This window comes from Ursus arctos, unplaced genomic scaffold (genome assembly GCF_023065955.2).
Source record: "Ursus arctos isolate Adak ecotype North America unplaced genomic scaffold, UrsArc2.0 scaffold_19, whole genome shotgun sequence".
In the NCBI taxonomy this organism is placed as follows: Eukaryota; Metazoa; Chordata; class Mammalia; order Carnivora; family Ursidae; genus Ursus; species Ursus arctos.
The window spans coordinates 25,362,255-25,374,761 of NW_026622863.1; the positions used below are offsets into that span (position 1 = coordinate 25,362,255).

The 12,507-nt window shown below is 44.0% G+C and overlaps 1 protein-coding gene across 1 annotated transcript in view; it reads left to right on the top strand.

The window, feature by feature from the left end:
• Positions 1–12,507, top strand: part of ZFHX3 (zinc finger homeobox 3) — a 1,297,849-nt gene that overhangs the window by 812,141 nt on the left and 473,201 nt on the right. Inside the window, exon 12 of the mRNA XM_057314209.1 lies at positions 87–197. The gene's annotated coding sequence lies outside the window, so the exon portion shown is untranslated. The remainder of the gene's footprint in view (positions 1–86; positions 198–12,507) is intronic.

Here is a 12,507-nt window from a genome sequence, read left to right on the forward strand (position 1 = left end):
TTATTACCATTATTCCTAATAACATGTATGGGTTAATTAGTTTGGGTTGCCCCAGAAATAATGCAGTAAATGTTCATCTCTTTCAGTAAGATCGCTTGAGTCGAGCTGGATGCTGGTTCATCCTGAGGGAGCGAGTACATGGATGTGGGTTCTACCTTTGGTTTTCCCAGTTCTGCTAAGACCAGAGGAGCTCAGAGGTAAGTGAAAACCAGAACTCAGCCTTTGGTGAGATGAGCGCGTGGATGGTCTCAGTGTTTGAAGTAAATGAGAACATTCTTCTTGCCTCCTGCACACTGGTCTAACCGTGGGTTACCATTTCAGAGCAGAGGCTCCTAGCAGGTCGACTGTGATTGAACGGTGTTTCTTGAGAACTTCCATGATCGATTTCCCGAATGGCCACCACAACCTCTTTGCCACAGCCAGTGTGGGTTCCCCTGGGAGTGAGGTCAGGGACAGGCGGGGGCATTTTTTTTCTGTGTCCTGTTCAGCCCCCAAACCATGCAGCTTCTGGGAAAACAGCCCAGCCCAGGCACAGGTGCAGGCTGGGGACCCTTGCCCCATACCAAGCCAATTTAGGGAGACTGGGTGGGCCAGCACTACTAACTGATCAGTGGATTTCACAGTAGATGCGGTCTCAGATGACGAAAAGATCCGGGCAGGCTGATCCTATTGTGCTGTCTTTACACTCCCCCATAAGTAGCCCATCGGGCCTTTACTTAACACTTTTATATGGAGCAGGCTTGGTTCCAGAAGCATGGCACATACTGACTCAGTTTATCCTTATAACAACCTGATGCAGCAGGTACTATTATCACCCCCATTGCACAGAGGAAGAACTACATGAACAGAGAGGTTAAGCTATTGCCCAAGTTCACACAGCTATCGAGTGGCCCTTTAGTCATTCCAGATCATTTAAACAGGACTCCACGAATAGTTGCTGAGTCCTAGGTTAGACAGTGCAGCACCAGGTGCAGGGTGCCCCAGGATGCCTTAGACCCCATTCCCACCCTCTCTTTGAGCTAGAGGCATGACCTAAAGAGATGTGTGTAAGATATTGCCAGTATGGTGAGTGTTCAGACTAAGAGAAATATGACTGGAACCATGCTGCCAAGAAGCCTGCAGAGAAGGGAAGAGGTTAAACGTGGTAGTGTTTTAAAAGGATTCTGTTTGATTCTTTATTGTAAATTGAATTCACCTATCAAACAGCCAGGACTTGATATTCATTGGCACATGAGACCAGTGTCTCTGCAGCTCCCCGTAAACAGGAGCAAGACAATGGCCACTTAAGATGGAGCTGTGCAAAATCTCCATTGCTCATTACATTCTTTAGGAAGGGGAGAGAAAAGTAGCTGGAAAGAAAACAGGAAGGTTTTCCAAGTGGTGTTCGGAACAGGCACCTTGATGCCGGCCGTCCCCCGTCCAGGGCTGGCCAGCAGCGTTTAAATGCACGGGCTGCCGTGAACTGACTCACTGCTGGATAATTACGTTAGGGACCAATACGGCCTGTTGAAAATCAATTCTGTTGGACCAGTGTGTTTGTTCGGAAAGCCACTCAGCCAATTCAGGAGTATATTAGGCAGCAGGCCCAGTGCGGTGACCTCTTCCGGATTGGGGTTGACACTTGAACGAAGGCGTTTGTCCAGTTAAAGGACAGTACTAGCAGCAGGCCCTTATCTCCCCTAAATTGGATTACTCAGATCTGCTTGTTCTCTTTAAAGATTGCTACTCTTGGGTGTTTTCCCCTCTCTTTCTATCTGTCTGAGATGGTTACCTAGTGATTACTGTTCAACTCGCCAGCCTTATGTATTCTCCGACAGCTAACGCTTGATGCCACCCGTGTCACTTCCCTTTCGTCCGTGGGGAAGGTCATCTGATGCTGATACCTTCCTTTTTCCAGTCATTGGGTGCACCGATGAGTGGGTGGGATCGAGGTGAGCTGGCCTGTTGGGTTCTTAAGGGATCGAGAGTTGGCAGGCCCGCGATTTGCTTTTCAGGGAACAGAATACAATCCCAGAGATAACACAGACTTCCCCTCCAACATGCCAATTCCCTCCAAAGGAATTACTCCCAAGATGCTTTCCGTGCCTTAAAAACTCTCAAGCCTGCTCACCAAACAGTGTCTCGCGAGTAGGGGTGACACCAGGCCACTGGGATCATAGCAGCTGCCTGCAGCCCCCTGGAGCATTAAGCACCCTGATGGAAGGTGAGAGTACAGGAGAAATGCGCACCGAAGAGGGCGCCTCTGAGAATCCTGCGAAACCAAGCATGGGCCCAGCTCTCTGGGTGGAGTCTTCGCTACCTGGAGTTGCAGCAGCTGCCCCCACACCTAAAGTGGTGTAGGGTGTCAAGAAGACATTGAGAAGCCCAGGGAATCCCGCATACACCTCTCGAAAGAATCCAGGAAAGACTTATTGCCGCAATTATGGTTCCTTTAATGACACATAAAATTAACCGCTTCACATAACCATTCACTTTGACAGCTGAGGATTTCACTGTGATAAAAGTAGGGCCACGAACACTGTCAGTGATTTACATTTCCGTATCCCAAACCCTGTCAACCAATTAGACTGCAAGAGCGAGCGGCACCATTTTCTAATGAAGCTATAATCAGGCTGCTCCCTCACCCAGAAAGAGCAGATATTCTTGTCCTGAATGGAGAAGGTAATCATCAGGGAAAAGGGTTTGAATAAATCAGATGTGATATCAGCGCAGCCTGCTATAGGTCCATTATAATTGGAATCTGGGCTGATGGAGGCTCAGCATCCCCTTCTAACCGTTTCACTTAAAAGAAAGTACGCTTTTCTGTGGAGAGAAGGGCAACCTGGTTTCTGAAATAAACAGCTGGGAAGGCAGAAGGCATGGATATGCCTGAGCTCTCAAGGGTCCACTGAAACGTGAGGAGAGGAGAAAAGAGGGGAGGGGAGGGAAGGTGGGCAAAAGGGAGAGAGAGAGAGGAAGGCAGAAAGGCGGGAGGGAGGGAAAGAAGGATGGAAGGAAGGAGGGATGGAAGGAAGGAGGGATGGAAGGAAGGATGAATGGATGGAAGGAGGGTTAGAAAAAGGAGGGTTAGAAGGAGGGAGGGATGGAAGGAAGAATGAGTGGAAGGAAGGAGGGGGTGGAAGGAAGGAGGGGAAGATGAAGAAAGATAGCTAAAACTCACTGTCTACCCAAGCTTCTTCACATAGAAAAACTGATTAATAATATCTATGCTCCTTATCTCTTGAAATGATGGAAAATGAAACGAGATCCTGTGGCTGAAAGATACAATGTGATCGCCTTTTATTAATGTGGCTGCTGACCCAACTCTTACAGGGATAGTACTAACCGCTGTGCAGCAGCTCACAGAGCCTCTTTGGTGATGATGATTGCACACTTGGCTCATGGTAATTCTTCTCATCAGCTAGTTCTCCAACAGGTGTCCAGGTAACTCCAGGGAGAGGGGCAGGGTGTGTAAAGGGCATCTAGAGGAATTCCAAGTGAGTGTTGTTGGCAGCAATGACCACAGAGCCTCCCAATTCCTTCCCCTGAGTCCTTTCCAGATTTTAAGATTTTCAGTACAATTGCTGTGGCAGAACGAAGGTGTGGAGGCACTGGGAAATGGTAAGGACTCCCTTGGGAGATTCCTGGGTGGAAAAGTATAAAAAAAGGTTCCCTCCCTGGGAATCTTTTCTGCTTCGATCTGTGTTATTAATGCCCCAAAAGGAAGGCCAAGAAATGCAAGAGCCTTTGGAGCCCTAGACAGGATAATGGAACCATCCCTACACTGTTGCTCCAGATTTTTTAAGTATTATTTTCCCACTGTGTTTTAAGGCAATCATTGTTCTCAACTGAACCGATTTTATTGCCACAAGAAAACATCTGATTCCCTACATAAACACATCAGCCTCACTTCCAACAGTTGAGAATTCCCTGGATTTCTGGCAGCTGAGTTGGCAGGGCTATGCTCCATGCCTGCCTTGGTGAGGGCTCGTCATCCACCAGGGAGTTTTCCCATCCTTAACTGGGAACACAGGTCCCACCAGAGCCTCCCAATGAGCGCCAAGGTTCAATGAGAAGAGATTTGAGTGCACTGCTTGTGCCAATTTAGCTTGTTGGCTAATTGCACTGTGTGCAGAAAATAACACCTGCAAAGATCAGTCCATCCTCTGAACGCCAGACTCTCAAAGTCAACGACAAAGCTCTCTGGGTGAAGCCCATCAGTAGAAACACCCATGGAAACATCAAACGCGGCTTCAAGTGGAAAGGGACTGAGAGCAAAACTTTAAAGATCAAGGAGAAGGCTAAATTGAACCGAATTCTTTCAGGGTCTGAAGAGGATGGAGGCCCGGCTTGGGGGCTGGGAAGGGGGGAGAAATGACACACCCTGAGGGTGAAGGACCCTTCCAGAGAGGTTATTAACAACACATTGTAGAAGACTTGCTGGCCCCTCCCATTTTTTCCCCATTTCCGGGAAGAATGGGGCAATACTGAGCTTCTCCTTCAGACCTATTTTCTAACCAACGTTAAGCAAAGTTGGAGTGGTGGGGTGCTGGAGATATAATTACATGGACTATGCCTTGACCACGAGCACAAAATAAACCATGGCTTTAGTTTGTTGGGGGCAGTTTCCTTTTAAGCAGGCTGCCTTTCCAAGTTCAAGGAGATTAGTAAACAGAGCTAGAGAGGCCTTGTTTATAGTGACAGTGAAGCCAGCCACACTGGCCCTTTAAAAGGTGTTTGTGAAGCTGCCTTTTTTCCCCCTACCCTCTTCACCAGTGGCCTGCCTAAGGAACAAGCTTGATATTCTGTCTGCTTTTTAAGAAATACTTAAATAACAGAAGTTTTCGCTCTTTTCTGTGTGTGCAAAATATCAGCTTAAAACCCAATGGGAGTCAAAGTTCTTGCTTAGCATACAAAGGCTTATGAGTTTTATAGTATTCAGGACTTTAATCTACAAAGTATAATTTAATCCTCTTTGTGCTATCTGCAGCACAGAGCCATGGTTGTAAATAAACCATATGGTTGCAGCAGACGCAGCCACAGCTGCCTGCCCCCATCAGTCACCCTTAGTAAATATTTCTGCAAAACAGATGAAATTAACTACTGTAACAGGTAAATAGAGAGTGCAGTTCTCAGAGCAAAGGTTTTACCATGGCATTCATGCTGAAACACAGCCAACAGCTCCACGGTGACACTCAGCCACCTGCCAATGACTTTCCATCTTCACTGAGCCCCGATGTACCTGGATTCTGGTACCTACCTCTGAGACCAGTGAGGACGGCACAGAAATACCCAGGACGCAAGGGGGGGGTATGTGTGAGGAGCAGGCTGGATCAGCCATGCTCCTGCCCAGGTCCACTGGTGTGCTGATATGTGTTGCATTAGTCTACAGCAGGGCTGTGGGTGCTGCTAGGATTTGCAGGGGATGCCCAGTTCTGGGCATCAAGGCCTGGAGAGGGGAGTGGAGTCAAGTCAAGGAGAGGAGATGATTCCCTTGGAGTTGAGGTTGCTCTAGGTGAAAGGAGCAATGGCAGTTGTGAGTCCTGCCATGTTGGGAAGTAAAATGAGATGGAAGATTACTGAGCGTGACCCGGGTTGAGTACGTAACTGATAAACTTGGACTTTGTGGTCATTTGAAAGAGCAAATGTTTGAGCAAGTCATCTCTGTATGACTCAGGTATCACAGAGACCCAGATGTGACACCAGATTCTTGTGTCCGACTGCTGTGGGATTTTGTCCTGGCTCTTTTACCTCGCCGAGTTTCCCTTTCCTTCTCCTGTAAAATGGGAATGATCGTACCTCCTTACGCATTTATAAGCATGGAGGTTAATTGGAAAAATCATTATCATTCTTAAAGGAATTATTTATTATTTATAATTGCAATAGTGAGTGTTTAATTCATGATAGAGGGAGGAGGAGAAACTCCTATCTCTGCCTTGTGCTTTCTAAGCCATGGGTCTTTTTGGCTAGGGCTGTGGTCCCATTTCTAGCATCTGAAACCATGATAACTGGGGCTGTCCCATGTCATGGCTCTGTCACTCTCCATAGGAGCTTCAGCCAATCAGTGGCTCCTCTCTGCTTCAGATAGCACAGAGCTTGGCTGACTAAGCAGTAAGCTGCCTGTCTTCTTCTGAGCTCCACCAGGCACAGGGGCCCCTGTGCATACAGCTGGGGTGAGGCGGCAGATAGCAGGAGAATACAGAGGGTCATAGGTGTGTGAGGTTTCTAAGCCAGGTGTCAGTGGCCTGGGAGGGACAGGTATTTACCTGAAGGCTGAGGAAGTTCCAAAAGGTGGGCAGAAGGTGAGTCAATCAGGTCGATACACCCACTCTGTGCTGCAGGGTCCCTGAGCCTTCAGGGAAAGAAGAGGTGCCATGCTTTCATCCTGGCCTGGGAGACATACCCAAAAAATAAAGCAGTGCACAGAAGTGGCTCAGGAGAGAGTCCTGGTTTCTTATGGCTCAGTTTCACAGCTCAGAGCCAGGAGGTTCCAAATCTGAGCAACACCTCCGTGCCCCAAAGGTTGGCGGGGCCCTGAGCTGGAGTTGCCAAGGGACACAGCGGCGCCAGAGCAGCTTTCGAGAGTTCTCGCAGATTAGCATTGTGTTTGAAAATAGTCGGGTCTAATTGGATAATATTTTTTAAAACAATAAAAAGGATTTAAATTCTAGGCCATACGAAAAAAATTGCTGTGAACTGGGAAGAGGATTTTTTTTTTTCTCCAAACCGATCGTATTCACACCGTTTAAGCAGGGAGTGGGGCTGAGTAATTCCACGAACAGGATGGGAATACTGAAGGAGGGTTTGGTCCAGCCTGGAAAACAGAGACCCCAGGGCCCCACGTTGTCTTCAGAGCCCCCGAGTTGCTGCATAAATGTTTACGCTGAGATGTGGCATGTATCTATGACATTTTTCTCAATCATTTGAGAATAAATTGCTGATATTGTACCCCTCTACCCTTAAATACTTCAGTGTAGATTTCCTCAAAACAGGGACATAATTTTATATCATCGCAGGACAGTTATCTGAATCAGGAAATTGAATATTTGTGCAATATCATCAACTAATCTGGAGTCCAAATTCAAATGTTGTTCCCTCTTCCAATAATGTGCTTTCCCCAGGACTACATGCTGCTTTCAGTTGTCACATCTCTTCAGTTTCTTTTGAACTAGAACCTTCCTCAGTCATTCTTTAGCTTTACCTGTTCTTTCTCTCTCTTTAACCTTGACATTTTTGAAGAGTACAGACCATTTATTTTGTAGAAGGTTACTCGATTTGGGTTTGTCTGATGTTTCCTTGTGATTAGATCTGGGTGATGAATTTTGGGCAGAAACACCCCAGAAGTAATGTTGTGTCTCCCTCAGTGCATCCAGCCAGAGGGATGCGACGTTGGGTTGGTGTCGTTATTGGTGATATTATCTGTGATTACTTGGCCAAGGTGGTGTGTGTCAGGTTTCTCCACTAGAAGGTTGCTTTCTTTCCCTTTGTGATTAATGAGAAATGTATGGGAGATACTTTGAGACTATGTAAATACGCAATCTACATCAAACTTGCACCCACTAGTTTTAGTCTCCATTGGTGTTTCTTGCCTGAATCAATTATTGCTTAGAATTATTTGCCAAATGGTGATCTTTCTCATTGTGTGATTCCACATTTATTCATTCAGTTCTACCAACGAAGAACCTCCCCATCCCACATTTATCTGTTTATTTATTGATTCATTGATATCAGTATGAATTTATGGAATGTTATGCATTATTCAATGGATTGTAATCCATTATGACTACTATTTATTTTCACATCCAAATTGTCTCAGAGTTGAACAGTGGGATTTCTTTCTGTCCTTTGACATTCAAATTTTGAGCCCTTTCTGGAACGAGATGTTCAAGCTCATCTTGTACCTTACCTGCCTTAGAATCAGCCAGTTGTGCCAACAGTTCCTAAATCCTTTTAGTGAGAGTGGAATTTAAAAAACCAGGATCTGGGCATCGGGTTCTGGGCATGAAGCCTACTGGGGTGTCATTGTTTCTAGGTCCTCTCAATGGACAGAGCTGAGATCTGTATCTGCTTTTAAAAACACAGTGATACTTTCAGTTCCAATCCCACAGCATGCTGGCCTTCCCTTTCTTGTATATTAAAAAAAAAAAAAAATACTACTTCTCTAATAGTGAGACATCTAGCCCCCCCTTTTTTCCAATATATTTATTCCTTTGCTCAATCCTAGAATACATACAAAGTAGTTTTTGAATCATTCACTCATACCACCGTAAAAAACAAAACCACTAATTAGAGTTCAATATTTCTGTACGTGCCTTTTTGTCTTTAGACTGAGGATGTGTAGTCAAAACACTGTCTTCAAAAGTAACTTCAAATAATTCTCTCTCCACCCTTTGTTCAGCATGGTTATGCCATTCATTTGAAATCTAATTTGGTTCATTTGTTTCTGTTCGGGGCTTTCTCCCCATCCTTGTGGATTTTTTTGAGTATATGAAACACGAATAGGACTATAAACATCAAAACTAAATTAAAAAAAGCTGATCCAGAGAAGTGTCACTCCTTCAACTCCTCCTCCCCATGGTCACGCACCCCAAACATGGAACTAATCTCCTTCATTTCTGGTTTTCTCCCCCATGTTTCTTTTTGCTAAAATAATTAAATAAATGTATAGTTTGTTTCCTCTTCTTTCTTATTAAAAAGAGAGAGAGAGAGAGAGTATGCTATACATGAACTTTTGCACTTCGCTTTTTTCCTTTAACAACGCATCCTGGCAATCAGTCCCACCAGCTCATGGAGCTCTTCAGTGTTCTTTTCTGGCTGAGTAGTATTGCACTGAGTGGGTACCACGGTCTGTCCAGCAGGTCTCTTATTCGTGGGGATTGAAGCTGTTTCCTGTGTCTTCCAGTTACAAACAATGCTTCAGGACACGAGCTAGCATATAGTATTTTCATATAGTTGGGCAGCATCTTCAGGGTAATTTCCTGGAAGCGAGACAGCTGGCTGCTGGGAATACAAATATATAGTTTTGCTAGATTTTGCAGAATCCCCCTCCTTAACGGCCATACCAATTTGTCTTCCTTCAAACAAGGTATGAGAGTGCCTGTTTGTTTTCCTTTGGCCTCATGAGCAGAATGTATCAAGCTTTCTGATATTTACCACCAGTCTGATAGGTGGGCGCTGATATCTCAGTGTCAGCTTTCAAACCGACTTTATTGAGATATAATTCATATACCACACAATTCACCCACTAAAAGCATATAATTCAGTAGATTTTAGTATATTCACAGATAGCAGCAACAATCACCACAGTCAAGTTTAGAAACTCAGTACCCTTCAGCTACCACTCTCCTAGCTCCCCATTCCCGCGATCCTAAGCAATGCTGATCTACTTTCTGTCCATAGATTTGCCAGTTTAGGAAATTTCATATAAATGGTATCATACTATGCATGGCCATTTGTGATTAGCTTCTTTCATTTAGCCTGTTTTCAAGGTTCATCCATGTTATGGCATGAATCAGTACACCATTCATTTTTATGACCAAATAATATTCCATTGCATGGTCAAGTAATATTCCCTGTTGTTTATTCAGTGATGGACATTTGGGTTGCTTCCACCATTTGGCTATTAAGAATAATCCTGCTCTAAAAATTCATGTATTATTTTTTCATGTGAACATATGTTTTTATTTCTCTTGGGTATATATACCTAAGAATGGAATTGCTGGGTCCTATGGTAACTGTGTGTAATTGTTCGAGAAACTGCCGGACTGTTTCAGTGTGTTTAGACTAGCTCACTTAAGTGTGAAGTTGAGCATTTTTTTCTTATGTTTAAAAGGTTATTTTTATATATTTTTCAAATTGTCTGTTCATTTCCTTTGCCCATTTTCCTATTTGGGTGTTGATTTTTTTCCCTTCAATTTTTGAGAGGTCTTTGTGTATTGCAAACATTAGCCTTTTATTTGTAATACATATTGCAAACATTTTCTCCCATTTGTTGTTTGTCTTTTTATTTTGTTTATGGTATTTTTTTTCCATACAAACCTAAAAATTATTTCTTCTTCTGCTATCAGATTTATCATGCTTTGCTTTTCTTGTCTTGTGACATTGATTCAAGTTAGAAATCATTTCTCCATACCCAGGAATTCACCCATGTTTTCATCCAGTACTTGTCAGGTCCATTTTTTCCTGTAGCTCTCTGATCCTTTTCAGAGTATATTCTTGTGCATGGTTGGAGGCATAGATGTAACTTCATTAAGTCTACTAACTGGCTACCCAGTTGTCCTAGCAACACTTATTAAAAACATTATCTACACCCTAGTGATTTCTGGTGCCACCTTTATCTTTAGGATATACTAAATTTTCATATACACCTGGGTCTCTTCCCAGATTTACTGCTTTCTTCCAGGGGTCTGTCTATTTATTCAGGCACCAATACCATGCTGTCTCATTTCTTATGAGCAAGTTTGATGACCTCCTCTGGGCACCTGTTCTTTTGCTATGACCCTTGCTCTCAGGAAGTCGTTCCCTGTATTGGTGCTTTGGTCTCCTCCTGCAGCTTAAGCCCCTTTCCTCTGTGAGTTCCTGTGAACGCAGATCTCCCTTTGTATACCTCTCCCTGAGATGTCAGGTGCTATGAGCTCTCTCCTTTTATGTAAATGTGGCCGCTGCTTTCCAACCCAGAGGTGACTCTCTCATTGACAGCCCTGACTGCCGACTTTACAAGTAATTTGCTGAGTTTGTCAAGCACTGCAGAATCATGTAAATGCCATTATCGTTTTTGTCATCATCATCATCAACGAAAGATTCAACCACTTCCCTTCCTTCGCCTGTTGTTTAGAGCAAATGAAGTAGCTGCTGGTGTTCAGAACAGAGGCTTTATCTGTAGGGTATCCAGAGTCGTAGCTCCTGGAGGGCAGTTCATGTCTTAAAGATATCATACAGGCCGGGAGAAAGATCATCATACACCACCTACTCTTTGTGACTGGGGAGTTGATGTATCTTACGGGGTTTGGACAAGCAGTCCTCTACCTGCACCCCAAATGAATTTTCTTTCCTGCTTTTGGTGTGATAGCAAAATGTCTAATTGAAAATATATTTATGCTTAAGAAATAGTTGTTTTGGGGGCGCGTGGGTGGTTCAGTCAGTTGAGCATCCGACTCTTGATTTCGGCTCAGGTATGATCTCAGGGTCGTGGGATCAAGCCCCACATCCAACTTTGTGCTCAGTGTGCGGAGTCTGCTTAAGATTCTCTCTCTCCCTCTGCCCCTCCCCACTGCTTGTGCTCTTTCTCCCTCTAAAAAAAGAAGAAAGAAATAAATTGTTGTAGACTCCATAAACCTATTTCTCTCAGGGTTATAAGGGAGAGTATAAGGTTATATACGCCTGGGACAGTTAACCACTATTTGAGTCCATTCAACAAATATCTGGTGAGCAACTGGTGTATATAAAAGCACTCTAGTAGAAACTGTGAAGGACTCAGGGATGGCTAGGACAGGATCCTGCCCTCCAGGAGTTCACTCACAACTGCAGAAGATAATGGGAAGAGAGAGCTAGGCACAAAAATGTCATTACAAGGCAAATGAGAACAAGTGAAAAAAGGAAAAGTCCTATGGGAATGTAGAAGAAAAACTATTCATTCTGGGGCCTCTTTGGAAGAGATGAGACTTAAAATTGGACCCTGAAAAATGAGTTGGATGACCCAGGAAGATAATCTAGCATTTAGAAAGACTTACACAAAATTACAAAGGCAAACAAAACAAAACAAACAAAACCCTTATATTGAATTAAGCCATATGAAATGACTGTTTTGTAGTCCAAATCAGTCACACTTGGTCAAGTTTATATGATTTACTCTAATACATCATATATGAGGATACTGTAGACTGGTTATAAATCTCATAGAACTAATAGACTAGGGGCACTTGGGTGGCTCAGTCGGTTAAGCGTCTGCCTTTGGCTTAGGTCATGATCCCAGGGTCCTGGGATTGAGCCCCACATGGGGCTCCCTACTCAGTGGGGAGTCTGCTTATCTCTTCCCTCTGCCTCTCCCCCTGCTCATGTGTTCTCTCTCTCTCTCTCAAATAAATACATAAATAAAATCTTTTTTTTTTTTTTTAAAGAACTAATAGACTGATCAGGACAGGTTAAGAGAACCTATATGGGAGACCAGGTTGAATAGGATTTTGAAAGTCAAGTCAAAGAATATGGCCTTTATTTGGTGAGATTCATTTAATTACTTGTTTATGAAATATTTGTTAGGTCCCTATTACATGCTCAGCCTGCTGTTGGGGAAGCTCTGAGAACAGAGCCATGTTTCAGAAGGATAATTCTGGCAGTGGTGTACTTGGTGGGCTACAGAGAGGAGGCAGTGTGAATGAGAAGACTACTTAGAAGTTCTAGGAACTGAAGGGCAAACGAGGACCTGAGGCAGGATGTCATCATGAATAGGAAGGATGGAAGTGAAAGCCATTCCTGAAATAGAATTGACACCAAACATTTTGACTGAATCAAAGTAAAGGCAAGGGAGAAAAG